At 38.5% G+C, this 18,877-nt stretch overlaps 1 protein-coding gene across 2 annotated transcripts in view; it reads right to left on the bottom strand.

Moving 5' to 3' along the window:
* GALNT2 (polypeptide N-acetylgalactosaminyltransferase 2) overlaps nucleotides 1-18,877 on the bottom strand; it is a 100,866-nt gene that overhangs the window by 81,656 nt on the left and 333 nt on the right. The window lies entirely within an intron of this gene.

The raw sequence follows: 18,877 nt of genomic DNA, 5'->3' as shown, positions 1-18,877 counted from the left end.
TCAAAAGTATGGCAATACTACTATTACGGCAATGGAAAAGAAAGACTGCTTGAAAAATTTGACCTTTCCGCTGGAAAGCCACACCAGATTGACAAAAGCCCTTAAGAGCAGTCACATGGACAGAGGGAGCAATGGTAGGCATGAATTCCTGTGTGCTGCTGTTAAAAAAAAAAAAGATTAAAAAAAGCCACTGAACAGATTGCTTTTTTCTTACATCAGACAAATGCTTGTACTGGCTTCACTGAACAGGAGTACAACAAAGGTATAGCTTACAGTCAAAGATGTTAAAATAAGATTTTAAAATCCAGAAGCCACTCTCAACTACTTATAATAATCAAGTAATGTTTCGGCTTCTGAACCTAGCTGTTGACATACAGCTTCAGCGTCAGAGGCTAAATTTGATGGGGTTTCTGCATTGTGGTGATTTCTACCCATATGTCTATGTTGATAATCTGCACCAACAGAGCATATTTCTCTGCAGTTCACATACTGTACTCTTGTCATCAGTACCTGCTATGGACAAATCTCAGACATGAAAAGCAGAAATGTTAAGTTTTATATCCCTCTCAGTAAATACAAACTCCTGGGTTTGAACACCAGTTCTTCAAGTCAAGGAGCTGAAAATGTCACAAAGGCGAGGGAAGCTTCAAGGAAAAATACTGAGGGTATATCTATTTTATGGAATGAATATATTAGAATGAGCAGAACAAAGATTGTTGATTTTGTATGCAACTAGAATAAAGAAATAGCTACATCACCACTCTTCAAAAACAAATTCCTAAGCCTTTGGAGACATGCCATGCCACACAAACACAGGCTCCAAGACTGCTACTAGAGCAGATTTCTTTGGAAAAAGAAAGCCCACAATGACAACAAATTCAGCTCTGGCAGAAACTGTTTTTCAAAATGTCCTTGTGAAGCCATCTTTAACCTTCATTCAAAATCTTTGATATAAATTTATACCTAAATTCAGTTTGAAACATCAAATTGCCTGACGTAGTAAACTGAAGCTTTGCCATCCACCCACCCCCCACCCAACACACACAATCTCACCCTGAAGAACTGTTTTTTTCCCCAAGACCATTATATTCCTTGGGCTCTGGTTACCACCAGCACAGCATTGTGTCACACTTTCCCTCCAGCAGGAAAATAACCATGTTATTCTTCTTTGTATCTGAACTTCCTCCTTTCACACTAATTTGAGGATTCTCTAAGCAAGAGGGGAAAAAAATTATTCTTGTTTTAATGACAATGTTTTACATAATTTCCTCCCCAAAGGGCACTGGTGGCCAAAAAACCTCAACAGACAAGAACTCTATTTTAAAGTCAGTGTCTACATGCATGCCTTGCATCAGAAAAAGCACTACTGTAAAATAGATAACCCAGTATAATCCTACCAGCGGCCAAATTCTTTAAAACCTGGAACAACAAAATAGCATAACTTGTAGGAAGATACACAGAAAAAAACTATTTGTGAGGACAGAAACTACATGGCTACGTATCTGCAGCAGTCAAGTATCAGCTGGAAGGGAGAAAACAGAGAAAAAGCAGAGGGACAGCACAGAGTTACCAGCTGCAAAGCAAGCCAGTCAACACAGAAGGAGAACCTACTCAGTGGTCTCTATAATCTAAATCAAAGCTCCCTTCCTGGGGCAAAGCTGACTATGCTCCTTGGTAGAGCAACGAGCTAACCTTCTGGACATGGAACCGATTTTTTTTGGTATCATCTTGCAAATGAGCATTAATTTTAACTTGTAAGTTTGGTAGCCTCTGTACTACTTCTGTATAATGATTCAAAGAAAGCCTGCTAAACCTTACTTGAATTTCAAGCATTGGCTACACACCAAGATTTTTTTTTATTATGACAACTATATGTGGAAGATGCTGTTCAGGCTCTGCAGAAGACTTTTGTTACAAAGAACAGCATGCTTCTTCAAGCACTCCCAGGAGCTACTTGGTCTCCCAAAGGTTATCACTTTCTTGTAACTCTCTTGTATCACTTCTAACTCTCAAGGAGGAAAATAATTGTGTGTATTAAGTTTTCATTCCTATTAGTTAACACTACACAATGAGGAGAGCAAGAGGGGGAAAAAGGAAGGACTGTCAATTTTTTAATTAAGTATACTTATGCATTAATCATGACCATATGGTCATAGTATCATGCCATGAGATAGTTCAGGAACAGTGCATTTCCCCCCTATAGACAAAAATAAAGTACAAGTGACCTGTCCACATGGATTTTACTCTACTTCATCAGTTCTTTATAGAGGAAATTATTACAATGTCCTTATCTCTGTGACATTTCAGGTTAACATTTCTCTGGTTTGGCAAAGATGTTCAACTGCAGCTGTCTAGTAATACGAGATGTAGAAAATAAGTGTTGGTCTGAAGCCTTATGTAGAAGGCTGAAGGCTCCGACACCCCTGTTGCTTCAAACTGTAGCACGGAGTAAATGGTGATGTGAAAGATGGAATCAGACACATTTTGCCATCTCAAAAAGAAACAAGCTCCAACATATTTAAAAAGTCTTAAAGATTATAAACAGTACAATGGCAAAAATATCACAAGCAGATTAAATTAGCTTTTATTTATAAGACATAATACTTTCCACTTGCACTCAATGCAGACAGTTTATAAAGTAAAACAGCATGCTTACGTCAAATGGTAAAAATATTTTGGAAAAATGGTGCTTGTTAGTTCTTGTTGCAGTAGGAGAAATCTCCATTCCAATTTCTTTTACAGCAACATGACAAGACAGGTTTTGTTTTAAGTAACAAAGGTGGACAAAGAGGGATGCTGAACATGCAGCACATTCAGAATTAGTACATCTCTAAGGCGGCAGCTGCAAAACAGAGCCTTGGCAAATGAACGTTGTTGTGAAATACACAGCTTCTCTCAATGAACAGCCCAAGCCTACCACTGAAGTAGAGTTTGAAAACCACATAGTAAAATAGCAAACATGTTAAAATTTGTAGATACCCAACCACAGGAAAAAATTAACTTGGCAATTTCACCTCCCTTTCATAATTGCAGCTCTCATCTCAAAACACCTTCTGATCAATTTTGAAATAAGCTGAAGTTGTGCAACATTAAGATAGGCATTGACATTTCTAGTGCCAGTGCCGCTTACTAGCAGAGCGATGGCCCAAGAAGAAAGGAAGACTGAAAAACAAGTTCAACGCCAACTGTTTTGTACCGCGGAGAGGCACTGAACGCGGTGGGAGCCACGGGCATCCCATGCTCGCCAGAGCCCAATTCACTACCTGCCAGAAGTTACTGTGAATTCCCAAACAGCCATCAATGGAAAAAAAGCAGCTTCATTTTAGCTTTCAGACAGGTCTTCTAGCTTTAAAGATAACCTAAACCTAGTATTGCAATGGTTGGAGTCACAGTGATGGTTACAGAGTAAATTGACCCTCCTCTTAGGAGATTTTCAATACCTTAGTCTTGCCACAGTTCAAGCTGTAACTTCGCTTGCGGATTCTCCCACCCAGCTGATTCTTTCCAGCAATTTTTGAAGCATGGTTTGTGGCTACACAAAACTCAGATTTTTACAGATTATTGTGACCTGAAAGTTTTTTCAAAATGTACCCACCAAAAGTGGGTACGATCCAAGACACCTGGCATCCTACGATGAAGCACAACGACTGTGTCATATCTTTTTTCTTAGTTTTGTACACCCCTACACCACACATTTAATTTATATATACACCATACTTTATAGTTGCCAAAAAAGCCACTGTAGTATCACGAGGGATGTGGTTTCCGTTTCTAGAAGCCTCCTTCCCTGCTAATGCAAATCTGAAGGCAGCTGACAGTCTACAAAAAAAACCAATTATCATCATTAAAATCCAAACATGACTGAAAAAGAAATAAATCAGTCGAGTTGTGAAGAAGCAACTGAACGGTCAAGTAGAAGGATACAACAGCCCAAAGAACAAAACATAAACATGAAGAGAACAGCTTTCCAGTCACATTTGCTCTTAATGGGAAAGAATTGTTTTTGTCTACAAGTAAACTTGGTAAAAATGGGTATACCGAACAGCTCAATCTAAAACTGCATTGTTATTCTCAGCGCAGAGACTATTGTTTTGTAACCCTCAAAGCTAAGTGAATTTAATAGGATAACTAAAATTATACATTGTTGCCATTAGTACAAATGAAAATCAACCAAAAAACCATCTGCAGGATGGTATTCTTCCCAGATTTCCTTCAATTCAATTGAATTTGACTTTCACGCAGAGACCAGGTAATACAGGCAGCATTTTATACTAACGGTAAGATTAGTAAAAAACACATTTGGCATCTTAGGGCTTGTGATGATTTTCTGAGATAGAGAAAAGGGAAGTAAAAGGCTACACTTCTTTAGCATACCTTTCTTTGCTTTTTGACCTACAGCTTATCTTCACCCCGTTTTTCCCTTTTCTTACACAGGATGCTTTGTTGGTAACTGATGAAAATTATGTACAACACATACTATGCCTTTTAAAACAAAGTAGCAGCCTATATCATTACCTTTTCCTTTTCTGTTGCAGAACACAAGTAAAATGTATGTTGGTGTGTGCCAAATACTATTAAAATTATTAGATTCTTGCAGCCCTTCTTCCTCCATGGAAACACTGGTTTTGGGCATCAGAAACACAAGCAGCCAGTTCCTAGTTTAATTTACTTACCGAAACAGAAACATTGAGCTCTTTTTTTCATATTCTACCAGTATGCAATTATTTAATGCTTAAATCTAGGATCATAGAAGTTCTACTTAATGGAAAATAATCAAATGACCATCTAACTTCCTCTTTGTAAGCTCCTGGTTAGATAGCAGATTTCCCAAGAAGTATTCACCACACATTCTTTATTCCATGGCAGGAATACTGTCATGTCAATATCAGTAGCTTTTTGTACTTGCAGGGAAAAGAGAACATGCAATTTATTTACACAGTACTGTTTTTCAACTAAGATACAAAGAGTACAGCCACTAGAGATTCAAATACAAACCCAAGAGCACAGCACAGAAACTGGGCAAATAGAACTAATACAGCTTCTGCTGTACATCTTCAATCCTCAAAGGAGTAACAGGGCAGCGTATGTTACCAGTCACCTCTATTATGGGAATGGGCATAAGAGCTAGAACTGCGCTTCCAGAAAAAACAGGCAGAATCAAGTTAAGAGTTGAAAAACTACAAGGTATAATCTATCTCACATGTAGCACTAGGATAAGTAAACATAAAAAACTGTGATTACTAATATCATGGTAGGGACTAATTAATCCCACTATAAAAAGCTAAAAGGCATCTGCATTTTTACTGGACACAAGCCAGTAATTACAATTTTCTTCAACAGCAAAAAAGAATACTCTTGGCTAAAGTATTTTGGGGATTAATCTTAAAGTTAGCATGGACAAATTAAAGACCACACACTTCAGCATGCTAGCACTCAAAGGAACAGTGAAAATACAGCCCATACCATGTTATCCACCTATTCAAACAGTACTATTGGGACAATTCCCATCCCAACAGTAGTTCTATCCATGCTAACATCATTGCATTAACTGGCAAGCAATCCCGTTAACTGGCAGAGCTCGGAAAAGCTTTGTTTTCCTGGCAAAATTCAGAATTCAGAAAGAGAGGGAAGAAGAGAATCAACTGCTTGATCATTGAATTGTGGGCAAAAAATAGCATTCAGGCATGCAATAACCACTGTAACTTCCAAAACCAGAAGAGAAGCCAGTGCTAGCACTTCCTATCTGCCATTTTCTTCACTATTTGCAAAAGACCATTCAAACACAGGAAAAAAAAAATACTACAAAATTATTGTCTTAAACTGATAAGCCTGAAAAAGAAGACTAAACCATGACACGAGAAAGCAAACATGCTGGCATCCCAGCTGCTACAGGCTACTGCCAGTAAGAGCATGAGAACAGTCTAAATGAAAACATCGCGCAGTTGCCAGAAGAACAGTTATACTGACATACTTCCAAAAAAACTCTCCCACTGGAGACTCTTCTTCCTTTAGCTGACAAAAGAGCCAGCTAAACAAATTCAGAGCGCTAGAAAACTGATATCCGCAAGCACTAGCTGATCACAAAAAGCTAGAAAAAAAAGTCTTTTTAATTATTCTGATAAGATGCTTATGTGAAAGTACATTTTCTGGACTGATCATTTAATGCTGCCTCTCTATCACCTCCCTCCAGGAAAAGGAGCACATTAACCTACAGAAGACGAAAGCAGACAAATGCCTTCAACTCACTTGAAACTGCAGATAGCAAGCTGCGTCACTGCGAAGTTCACACTTCTAGGCAAAAAGAAGAAAGTCAGACTTGTTCAAATATTCTGTGAGAAACAGCAGCAAAGTATCAGTATCTACAAAAAGGCCACTCTCTTTAGTTTTAAAAAAAAAAAAAACCACAAAAAACAAAACCAGAAGTCCTACACACACTTTGCCAAAACCAGTTTAAACATCTATCCTCACTTGTATTATAAAATAGAATCTTTACCTAAAAACCTGCCTTACCTAAGAAATTGTGTTTTAAAAAAATCCACCATGTGCCGTAATGTTCTGACAAGTATTCTGACAGTACAAGAGGAAAGTGACAGTCACATAGCTAAGGGGAATTAGGGATAAACTCAAAATGAGATGGTATATAACACTCAGACAGAAAAGTCTTAATAATCGAAGCAAATGCAGACACTTATTAGCTGTTTTGCGTACATAAACAAGTGCTTAGAGTCTTGAAGAACTGCCATAATTTCAGAGCTTCTATGGATTATTTTAATAAAAACTGCCATCTTAAGTACAGGGTTTGTCCTTAAGTTCTACTAGTCACGTCTTTTGAAAAAAAAAGATAACATCTTGGAAGACTATCAAGTATATACACCCACTAACATCCAACACCTTGCTTATTCATCATTATGAACTGGCTTTTGTCACAAACTGGGTACACTAAAGCCAACGTTTCTTAACATAGTTTTAGAAGTCTTCACAAGACTTCACCAAATCACTCACACAGCAGTTCTCTTAAAAAAAAAAAAATCCATCTTCAGAGCAGTTTACAATTGAAAAGCAATCAGTTCAGGCATTGTAAAGTATTCAAAGGAAGTAACATCCAAAGTACTCCTATACTGCAAGGCTCATCAACCAACATCCCCAAACTGCCTTTTTTTTTTTTTTTTAATACACCTTTTGGAACCCCAAGGACATTTCTTTAAGTTTTTTAAAAAAAAAAAAAAAAAAGCAATCATTACATGATACATAACATTCAGTGAGTAGAAGAAAGAGTTTTTACATCAATTTTCTTGTGTACTTATCCAGATCTGTCACTGGAAACTTTTCTCAGTAACTGGGATAACGACATTGTGAGATGACAGCCACAATCACAGTTAATCTGAACAAATGCCATGATGTTTCCAAACTGTTGCCTGCATCTGAGCTGTTGCTGCTCTTGGAAATAAAATTAGAATATCACAATTCTAAATAAAACTGAAGATGCGTGAACTGGAGGTTTCAGAAATGGTCAACATCAACGACACTAAGATTAGACACTAGATGTGGTTCACTGCACAGCTTGACTACCGTACCAGATCCAGCCCTACATTCTAGCAAGCTTAGCAGCATGAGGTCCCATCACACTTCAATGCTGAAGACTGAAAAGCTTGAACTATCTTTTCCATATGATGTATAACTTGGGACACTATAATTTCTTAAAGTCCATTCAATTACTGCCTTTTAGTCCATAAAAGCCAATTATCTAGTATAGCTTGTCAACATATGCATAGACAAAAAGGTTTGGGTTTGAGTGAAAGGCCACACCAAGAGGTGACCACATGAGAATTTCTACTGTAAGACCACAGCTAACATTCACACACAGATATCTAAATACTACTAGGAAGAAGCCCTTTTCTAAGTTCATGGTGTAGAAATAACCTATTAAGGCCATCCAATCTTTTGCACAATAGAACCAGGACTCTAGACAGTGCTGTCATGCAAACATCAGTCAGAAGTGTCCTGAACAAGTGGTGGTATCTTTTCACCAGACTTTCCCGTACTGTCAGACAGTGTTTACAACAGCCAAGTTAATCAAGAAAAGGATTACTTACACACGGACAACTTAGCAAATGTACTACTTGAAGTTGTCAAAAATATTTTATACATGCTTAAAAAAACCCACAAAACAAAACAAAAACAAAACACCCACACAACTACTTTGGCATATCACTAAATAAAGACACAATCATGGCCAAATTTGAAACATTTGCAATCATTAAGGAATAATAATGACAAATTAAATATATATATATTTAAAAAGTCACACTCCAAGACCATGCATGTGTATAAAACCAGGTTCTGCCTAAGTTTCTGGCTCTTGGGATTGCAAGCACACATGAGAGAGAATATTAAATGATTGCAAACTGATTGTATCATCTTGATATTCTAGCTATTGTTCCCAGGATACAAGAAGTATTTTTCCTAGAACACCACTATGATCTGCATTAGTTATCTCAGTAGGTAACTGAAATGGATTTTTAAGCAAATAGTTTTTGCTGTGTATAAAGCCAGGTACTTTAGGTCTAGGCTAAAGTGAACATCAAGATCAATCTCTTGCTTATTTTTTGCTAGAGAATCTTCAGAACGTATTGGGAATAACTGAACAATTGCACCTTAACGAGACGTTCTGCGTCCTTACCAAGTCGCTCGCAAACGTGACAGTCACTGCAAGTCCTTCAAAAATTTTTTCTCCTCTGATCAGTATAAGTTTTGTCCCAACGTATTTCCAACTCTTGTTGATACTACCACTGAGGTATCACAATCATCCACTCAGTTCAAACTTCCCACTAAGAATCTATTGGAGTGGGGGTATTGTCTTTGATAGACATCTACCAGTTTAAGAGGTATTAAGAATGGTTCTTAAAAGTGCACCAAGTAACAGAGACAAGCTGCAGCTCTCTCACGGGGACCTTACTGCACTTGCTACGATTACTGTTCACCATCAGCATCTCCAGAGAATGCCAAAAGAGCTAGATGTTGTGTCAGTGGAACAAAAAGGAACATTTCCTTAATTAAAACTTCTAAAAGTATTCACTAACATAGTGCATATGGGCTATAACCATACCACATATTAGAACAGTCGGTTCACCATTCTTTGAGGCTAAATCACATCGCACATCTTCATGTCAGTGGCTGTTGGCAAAGCAACACATTGTGTTGTGACAAGAGCACAAGTCAGAGGACTAAAGAACACCCTCTATTTGCTCCAAATAGATAACGCAGGAGAAAATGAGTAAGGTTGCTGTTGATAGATGGTCTGCTGTGGTAACCAGGAGGACAGCTACATTCCACGGTAGCAAAAGACATGCCACCACCCATAATGAGAACTTATTACGCTGTCTGGACAACATATGCAAACCTAATTTTGCAAAACACTCCAGCAGATATATACTGTAATTCAATCGCCCCCACATTTTTGGTAGGTCTGCCTACCACAGTAGTGGTTTTGTGATAGGGACGTTTCCCAGGGGTTGAACAACGACCTGCAAGTATATAGGCTGGCCCACCATTAGTCGGTAGCAGTTTGCTACCACATGAAGTAATTAATGAGAAGGAATTTTTCTGTTTCCTTACCAAGGTCTTAAGAGAACCTAAGCATACTTGAGTGAACAGACTTTGCCACTTCATTTAAGAGAAGCAAGAAAAAGAAAAGCCAAGCTGTCTAAAAACCTTAAACATTTCATCTTGCTAAAGCATATATCCATATATACACTCGTATATTTATTGACCATCCTTAAACCAACAGGCCAGCTAGAGCAAATTTATTTTAGTAACTGAAACTAATTTCAGCTGTGCTGATTACTTCCAGGGTGGCTAAACATTTGGAACTTCATACAAGGAGAAAACATTTTCTCCTCATCAAGTCATAGCTCTTTGAGAATTTGTACACAATAGCATTAGATCAGTGCCAATTCTTTGTATAATGTTTCCTTGGCTAAAGTCTTTTTGTTTCAAGCAGATCTGTTACTCAGTACGGACAGCCTGTTGCACTTTGCTAATGCCTGAACTTGGCAGAATCTCTAGTTATTCTTTGCTTTCCTTAAAAAAGCACCTAGGTTTTATGACAATTTTACAACTTCAGAAAAGTTGTTTAACAACTGAACCTGCAACCTTTTCAATAGGCTCTTTTTTTCCATAAGAGACCATAGTTATAAAGACGACAAATCCAAATTATTGCCTTTGATGTGCACTACATAGCAGTTTGGGGGGATATATGGAATGCTCTAAAATTCAGACTTTCTGTTCTTTTACTATCTCATTCCTTTCCCATTTGAATTTCATAAGCAGAGCTCAAAACTAACATCTGCCTGGATAGTCCCTTTACACAGATGTGCTCTATCAGGTGGTGGAGCTATTTGAATTAGCATATTTTAACTTGTTTAAATGACAATAAAGTACCCTGGGCAATTAACAAAACTAGTGTATAAAAAAAGGGATAGTGGAGAAAATAAACAGTTTAGACAGATAAGAAGGCAACTGGGGAAAAAAAAAGTGTTGATAGTAATTTGCACAGGCTACATTGGAAGGCTATCATATGAACAAGTTCCTTTGTTTTCTTAGAAGAAAAAAACCAAAACTTCATGCCAGTTGATGCACACCAAGGAAAAAAAAAAAAAGAAAAAAAGGCCTACCTTAAAGCCACAATGGAAGTTTGAAATACACTACATTCCAACAGGGGATGTTATTAGTCACAGTTTATAGAAAGAAAACAGATGCTGATTCTTTCTACTTTCTTGATCGTTAACAACTACCACAGGACACAATAAATAGTCCAGGACCACTTCATTCATGGTAAGATTACTTGGCAAATGAACACTTAGATAATGACAGGTAAGCACGTCCTCAGTATGCATCAGTAACATACAGGTTTCATAAAATAATTCATTCTCCAAATATGGGGGGGGCGGGACGGGGACCAAACAAACCACCACACATTTAAATAGCTTCACTTCCACTTAGCAGGAGAGCTCTACCATATGAAGCTTTCTATGGAAGAACGTTACACACCCAGAGAGAACATGAAACAGTTCAGTTTCTAGTGTTATCACTATTTTATACTATGCCTTTAAATTCCCAAACACATAAAACAAACATTTTGATGTGAACATTTAACTTTTTTTTTTTTCAATCTTCCCTCCTCAATCCATCCCTTATTCCTTTGAAAGCTTACATGAAAGGAAAAAGCAGAAAAGAAGATGAGCACCTACTAATTTCAAAACAAACAGCATGAAAGAATGCACCCTGGTTTTAAAATTTATATAGCTTAAGATGCCACCACTTTGCATTACACGATGGCAATAAAACAACCTGCTTAGAGTTCCCTTCTGTAATGCCCACGCTGATACTCCATTTCCACACTATCCCGATATATTCGGGCAATGACATTCAGCCCCATATTACATTACAAAAATGTAAATGTCTCACTGCTTCCTCCAGTTTCATTATTAGAATTCAAATGTATTGCCAACACATGGCATTGCCAACATATTAGCAATACGCAGCTTCTCCATTAAGTCCTAATAAAAAAAATCACATTTAGTAACACATTATCAATGGCCAGGGAGTTGAAAAAATGCCTGTGTGACACCTGGTTATACATTGATTTGTACTGCTATAGCTAAACTACTGTCAGGAGCAGGTTATTTAAGAAAAGATTTAAGTGGACAAAATCGATTTAAACAAAAATACAAATTTATATGTATCTTTTGCATTGACTTCATTTGAGCAGCTTACACTCATCACCCAAGTTTCACAGGATCAACTGTATCCTAATGTTTTCTCTTCAGACAGATTCAACTTAACCAAAAGTACTGTATATTAACTTATTTATAAGTTATATGTAGTTACCAGAAAGCCAACCAAAACATTTTCTAGGCTGTCTGCTGGAATTAGTATTTTTAAACAGTTTCTAGGCATGCAACAAGGGTTACTCTCTTGTGACACCCAGTACCAATATAGAAGTCTCTCTTCTGTTATGTCATAGAATATCATTGTGAGCAGCTTTCTAGCAGACAATACCACATCTCTCATCTGACCTACCATCATCTTAACAAAACAGTATCAGTTGTACACAAGCACTTGGTTACCACATAACATTGTAAACCAAAAAGGACCAAAAGAACAGACAAGACAAAGGAGGAAAAAATAATCAGCATTTCTAAGGAAAAAATGTGGAATTAACATGTAATTTTGAAGACTGAGATTGACGTTCTCTAACATATGTTTAAATGGTTTATATTTTGGTTTTCCAGGTTGGTCTAAAGACCAAGTGATGACAATTTCATTTTGGTAATCACTCCTGAGATGGATCTTTAATATTCTTTTACATCATATGAAGTAATATTGTGCCTTTTCTAAATTAGAAGAAAAGAGCCATCATATCACTTTTCATGTTGTATTTTGGAAGGATCTAGAACACATGGAAAGAATGACTGGCATTTATTTGCAGTAGACCTCAAAACACAAGACCAATAAGACAGAACAGGTAAGGTACATGGCACATTTCATTAGTGCACTAATTAATTTTTAAACTACATCTGTCAAAGGACATCACTACAACTTACAAACTTTGTACACAGAGATCACAGTAAGCAGCAAACCACAGCAGCAATGGAATAACACAGAGAAGCACAGCAAACTACAATACCCACAAGAAAGGGAAAAGCTAGGGGCAAAGCTGGTTAACTACCCTGTTTCGTATGACACTACTGAAGAATTCATTCTTGCTTCCCCAACCCCTTCTGCCGTTACTACAGCCCTGCTCTGACTTCTCCATTTATGAAACAAAATAGCTATCAGTAATCCAAGAGCAATAGCATCTGTACCTACGCCAGAGTCATCAGTTTCTAATCTGGTGGGTTGCAGGGGACAACGCAAGAGTCTTCTAGCTAAGGATTAATTTCTCACTGCCCCTCCATATCAACAGGAAAAAAAACCCATGGAAGCATTTCAAATAGCAGGGGAGAAAAAGGGAAGAGCCCAATACAAGCACAGACCTAAACAGACTGCACAAAATTTGCATTTGACTGCCTTTGCATCGCACTGAAACTTAAATTTTATGAAGTAATCCACAAAAACAAGTGACTGAATTGCCAAGACAGTCATTTTGTCAAGTGATATAGGTTAGATTAAGAAAACATACATGTATGACAAACTTCAGAGACTCATTTTTACATTCTAGTGAGAGAAGGACAGCTTTATTATTTAAGTGCCTGGGCATTTAATTTCTTTCCCATTTATTATAGTATTATATAGAAGACAGACATCTATTAGCAGAAACTGTTAACTGTTACACAGAGGAATGTCTTTTTGTATCTCCTTGCACCTTCTAGGAAGTGAATGCCACAGAAAGGACAAATGACAACTTGACTTTTTTAACCTTTGATATCTTCACTTGTCTAAAGATCAAGATATCAAAAAATCACATCCAATGTCACATCATATAAGGGACTGAGTTTACATTTAAAAATGATACGGCAAACTAAACTTAGCATTTAGCAATTAAGACAGGCAATGCCTTCCTCTGATGAAAGAGGGCAAGAAAACTGGAGAGGTTATTTTTAACCCCCTTCCAAAAAGAAGCTCTACTGCCTTCACACACCTTGAGAGAAACAGTAAAAAGAAGTTACACTCCACAGTTTCATTCTCTAACAAAAACAGGTTAATGCACCTAAAGTTAAAACACATTGCCTTTTTCCTCCTACTTAAACCTTCAAAAAGAAACTTAGGTGCACTAAATCTGTAGTATATGTAGCACTCTTGCTCTCCTATGTACGTCATTATGTGTAATGGCAGTAAGAGCCTCATTTAACAGTAACTGAAATAGTTCAGGGTTTCCAAAAAAGGAGAAAAGAAAGAGGAAAAGAAACCTTTGCGTATGCTGAAAGGAGTTATTCTAAAGTTTTATCCTTGTAGAACAAGAACTTACAGAGCTTGCTTCTTTTTCCCCTGCTTTCCCCAAAGCGATTGAGTCACTTTTAATCAGTCACGCACTCAAGGCAAAGCATCACTTTTTACCTTTGGATTTATTTCATCTCAGCTAGCTCCATGGTACAGCCACCTATCAAAAGCCTGCTCCAAAGTAAAACAAACAAACAAACCAACCAAACCAGAACACGGAAAGGAAAACAAGCACAATGTACAGGGTAATAACCCATTCTACAGGAGAAGCCTGCCTCCTTGTGGCTCAACTAACCATAAATTAGATTTCTCCAATTCCTTCCATCACACCCAGTAAATCTGGTGAGCCAAGAGAGTAACAAGCTTCTAGTTCAAGGTGGTTTGGGGGTTTGGTTTTGTTGGGGTTTGGGTTTTTGGTTGGTTTTGGGGGGGTTGTTTTGGGTTTTGTTTTGGGGGTTTTGGGGGGGGGGGTTTTGCGGGGAAGTTGATGAAAAAGAAAGATTATTCTAATTCTAAGAAGCACTAGCAAAAGTTATCCATCAGTCATTACTGAAAGACTGCTTTTAGCCTCCTCCTCTAGATAGCAAAGACAGGGTGCGAGGGGACAGAGGTCCAACTTAAAAACAATTGACATTCTTTACATGGCAACAAAAGCAAAAGCTTGTCAGCACTCCGGCACCTAAATCCAGAAGGCTCCAAACCTTGGCTCAGCAGCAGCTTAACCTAGCAGGCCACTCTTGATGCCTTAGCTTTCAACAGTAAATTCCCTTTCTGCCTATAGGTCTCCTTCAGGAGGATTTCACTCTTGGCAGCAGTGAAGCATTTAGTGCTTTCAACAAGATGCAGACATTCCTCTGTCCTGCCTGAAGGGCTCAATTACACGGGGCTACTGTCTTAATGCCTAGAAGAGTAAGTTATTTAGAAAACAGCTGGGGGTTTTGGCTGATTTTTTTTGTTTTGTTTTGTTTTCAATCCAGCCACTCTATTGTGCAAGAGCTTAGTGCTTAAAGAACTCAAAACCTGTGTGACAAATACACAGATTCAAATTCACACCAGTCTTAGGAGGGGATCACATCATCAGGATGACTTTGGCTTAGGAGGGTATGAGTAGCTTTCTAAGCATCTTGCAGAAGCTGCTCCATTTTGTGCAAGTCTGAGACACAGAGCATGAATCGCTTTTGCTACGAGTTAGGAAATTCATCCACAAGAAGAAGGGAAGTTCCAGTCTCCACTCCAAAGGCTTTTTAATATAAAACACATTAAGTGAACACAAAAGTAGCCCACATTTTTCTGCATCTCACAACTGTTGGGCTTGCAACTTGCTTTCTTCTGTGTCACAGCCTCTGTTTTGGGAACGGTTTCTCTAGCCTTTAAACAAGTGAATCAGACTCACTCTTTCCAATCTCCAACCCAGTGATCTAGCTGGAAAAGAAGTAAACTGAACCCATGGTTCTCTCATGCTTATAGTCATTTTAATTGGAGATTCACTGAAGGGGAGAAGAAAAAAAAAAAAAAACAAAAAAACCCCACCTCACACATTTTGAATGAAAGACTTTGACTCTACCCTTTTCTTCTTTCCAAGAAAAAAAAAAAAAAAGAAAAAAGAAAAATGTTGTCACACCCTAAATTCCAGACAGGGAAGATGTCATTTCTTTCTGCTACAGTTTTTATGCCTAGGTCCAGAATGAGAAGCATTGCACTTTTTTTTTTTTGTTATTATCATTTGCAGATTTACCCAGGAGACAGCTACTACTTTGTGTGCCTTAGACCCTTTTGTGCCTGCTCAGCTCCTACCAGGCCAGAGCACTGCACAGAGGGCTGTGGATTCTACCACTGTTGCCAGGGGCCAAAAACTTAGGCAGGGCTGTACCGCACACTGCAACATCCAAATAGCTTCATAGATCTCATTAGAAAGGTTGTAAACAGAGAAGCAAAATAAATAGACACTCACATTAACTCTGACACTACAAGAAAAAGAAAAAGAAAAAGAAAAAGAAAAAGAAAAAGAAAAAGAAAAAGAAAAAGAAAAAGAAAAAGAAAAAGAAAAAGAAAAAGAAAAAGAAAAAGAAAAAGAAAAAGAAAAAGAAAAAGAAAAAGAAAAAGAAAAAGAAAAAGAAAAAGAAAAAGAAAAAGAAAAAGAAAAAGAAAAAGAAAAAGAAAAAGAAAAAGAAAAAGAAAAAGAAAAAGAAAAAGAAAAAGAAAAAGAAATCACTCTTTTCTCTTACTCCAGTGCAATCCTGGCAAAGGGCAAACACCTTCAACTACTGAAGAGAGAGGGAATAGGTGGTGTTCATCACATCACGAGACTGGCTGCTGTACCAAACAAGTCCAGTATGTCTGGATAACACACTAGGTCTGTGTATGGAAAAAAAAAATCATCCTTCTGGAAAAAAACCATTCTGTTTATATAACCAGATCTGTAATTAACATGCAAATTACTCACACAAATGAAGAACTATCCCCTCCCGGCTTTTATAATTTTATAGACTGAACACGGCAGAGACTTCAATTTATTAAAAGTGATGTTCTTCTGTATGCAACTCTGTTTCCATTATATTGAAATAGTGGGCAAGTAATAAGGACTACATGAAGTCATACACACCAAGAAATTTACTACAGCAGGGTTTCTGTTCATAAGTTTAAGACAGTTTGTGTTTTTGCTTTATATCAGGGCCTGACACCAAGTTAATAAGCCTTTTATTGAGATTCAAAAGCTATTACGTTACACACATCTTCCTCTACTTACATTTGCTAACCTACGCCGAGGCCTAGGATTAAATTTTACGCTTCACTGACAGAAAATAGAATCCTAAATCACCAATCCACACATAATTGTTAATTTCCCCACTTGTTTCTTGTGGTCACAGTACCTACTTTCTTCCTTATCATGGCCCTACTTTTTAAACATTCACATTTTTAAAACTAGCCCTGAGCTTCAGCGCAGGCCTATGAAATGTCTCATTTTCTTTAAATTATCTTTACTGAACTCTCCCAATTATCCAGACCAGTAAGGTTTACTAAATTTTGTGCAGAATGATAACAAATAATACTACCGAAGCAAGTATCAGGATCATAGATCTTTTAAAGCCATAATAAAAACTCCTACCAATATCAATAATAAACAGCAGCAGGTTCTAGTAGATTAAGTACCAGACTTGTACTCAGAAAAACTGGTTTCTTTTCTATTTTATTCTTACCTAGTCTTCTAGGTGACCTTGGGCAAATCACTATCCCTACACTGCAGTTTCCCCAGCAGTAAAAATGAATTGAACAGAGTTGCAGATCTGTCTGGAAACTCCAAATGAAACACACCATAAGAGTTAAAAATATATTTCCCTATCTGCAGATATATCTGCCTTGATAGCTTTTCTTTATCCCATTATACATCAGCAGCAGCGTAAGATTGCTTTTACTTTCTAAATACACTCTAGTGGTTCTTCAAGAATGGCTTTAGGCTACTGCCTTACTTTTTATCACATGCTTGATCTATTTCTGCTACTGTATCTACTTTGAAGGACCAGGAGCATGTATTTAGCAATACGCACTTCACACTTACTTTAATATATTACACCAAAAGTTGCTGTTGAACACATTCCTAAGCTACAGGGAGAAAATAAAACAGGACAAATCAGAACAGAGAGCCAACTATCAATGAGCAGCAACTCATTCTCTAGACCCTTGCTCATGTAAGTAATCGTGGAAGTATTTGCTTCCACGACCTGCCACGGGAATCAGTCATCAGCAGATTTTTACCAGGAATACATGCATTGATGAACCAAACTGCATCAAAGCAACGTAAAGAGATTCCTCTTCTTATACACTGCTAGACTTAAGAAACACTACTTTTCATTTAACAGGAGACTGCCATTTATTATCAAATAACACTACTTCACTGCGGTGTGCTTCGCTCACTTGCCATCTTCCCGTTTCTGGGTTTGTTTGGGTTGTTTTGAAAAACGATGCAATTATGAGATGCTTTTTCACCTTTCCTATTCCAAAGCATAAGGCTTAAACAACAGTTTCTAAAAGCTCTTGGCTTTGCTATTCTTTGGGGGAAAAAAGCCCCCCCCCCCCGCCCCAAAAGGCACTTACTCATAATTAATTTTTCTAAACAGAGTTAGTGGATAAAGTTGCCACTTCCCACATCGTGCCACAAAAGCCTGTTTTGCTTGACACAAACGTGAACTCTGACGTACTTAACTTCCAGTTATTTTCCTGACCGAGGAATTGCTACAACACGTTGGAAATTTTACTTCATAAGCTGACGGACAGAATAATGAAAAATCACTCCTCTACTGTCAAGAGACAACTTCTGAACATTAGCGACGGAGCCGCTGAAAAAAAAGGAAGAGACGGACCTTCCACACCACAGACACGAGCGGTGACAAATCCAGCTATTTCCTGAAATATCGCAAAAGCGATCAGAAGAGAAACCCAGCGTATTTCAGGCGTAGCGCTAAGGAGAAAAAGAAATCGCTGCGCATCCGAGAGGGAACAGGGAAGGGGGGGGGAAAGGCATTTGCGGCTCGGATCCCGGCGCTGGTTCTCTGGGTGGGAAGGCGAGCCCGAACGGCTCCGGTGCCGGCGGGGGAAGGAAGGAAGGGGCAGACGTTGTCTGCCGGGAGGGGAGCGGAGCCCGGGCGGGCTCCCCCCCCGCCCCGCTCTCCCCTCCCACACCAACTTCCCCCGGCCCGGGACGTGGCCGGCCGCAGTTGGATAGGGAGCGACGTGACGAGGCTAAAAACCGGCTGAAGTCCACAAAGAAGCCGTCTGCCTCCGGGAAACGGGCTGGGGAAGGGAGGGCGGGAGGAAGGACGGACGGACGAGTGTGGGGGGGGAAGCCCGGGGGGAATTCCACCCCGCCCGAAAGCGATCGCCTTCCCGCCCCGCGGGGCTGAGGAGAGTCACCCCCACCACACCCCAGCCCTGAGGACCG

Source organism: Haliaeetus albicilla, chromosome 13 (assembly GCF_947461875.1).
Source record: "Haliaeetus albicilla chromosome 13, bHalAlb1.1, whole genome shotgun sequence".
Taxonomy (NCBI): domain Eukaryota; kingdom Metazoa; phylum Chordata; class Aves; order Accipitriformes; family Accipitridae; genus Haliaeetus; species Haliaeetus albicilla.
The sequence above is the reverse complement of the archived record's forward strand: the minus strand, read 5'-3'. Positions and strand labels throughout refer to the sequence as shown.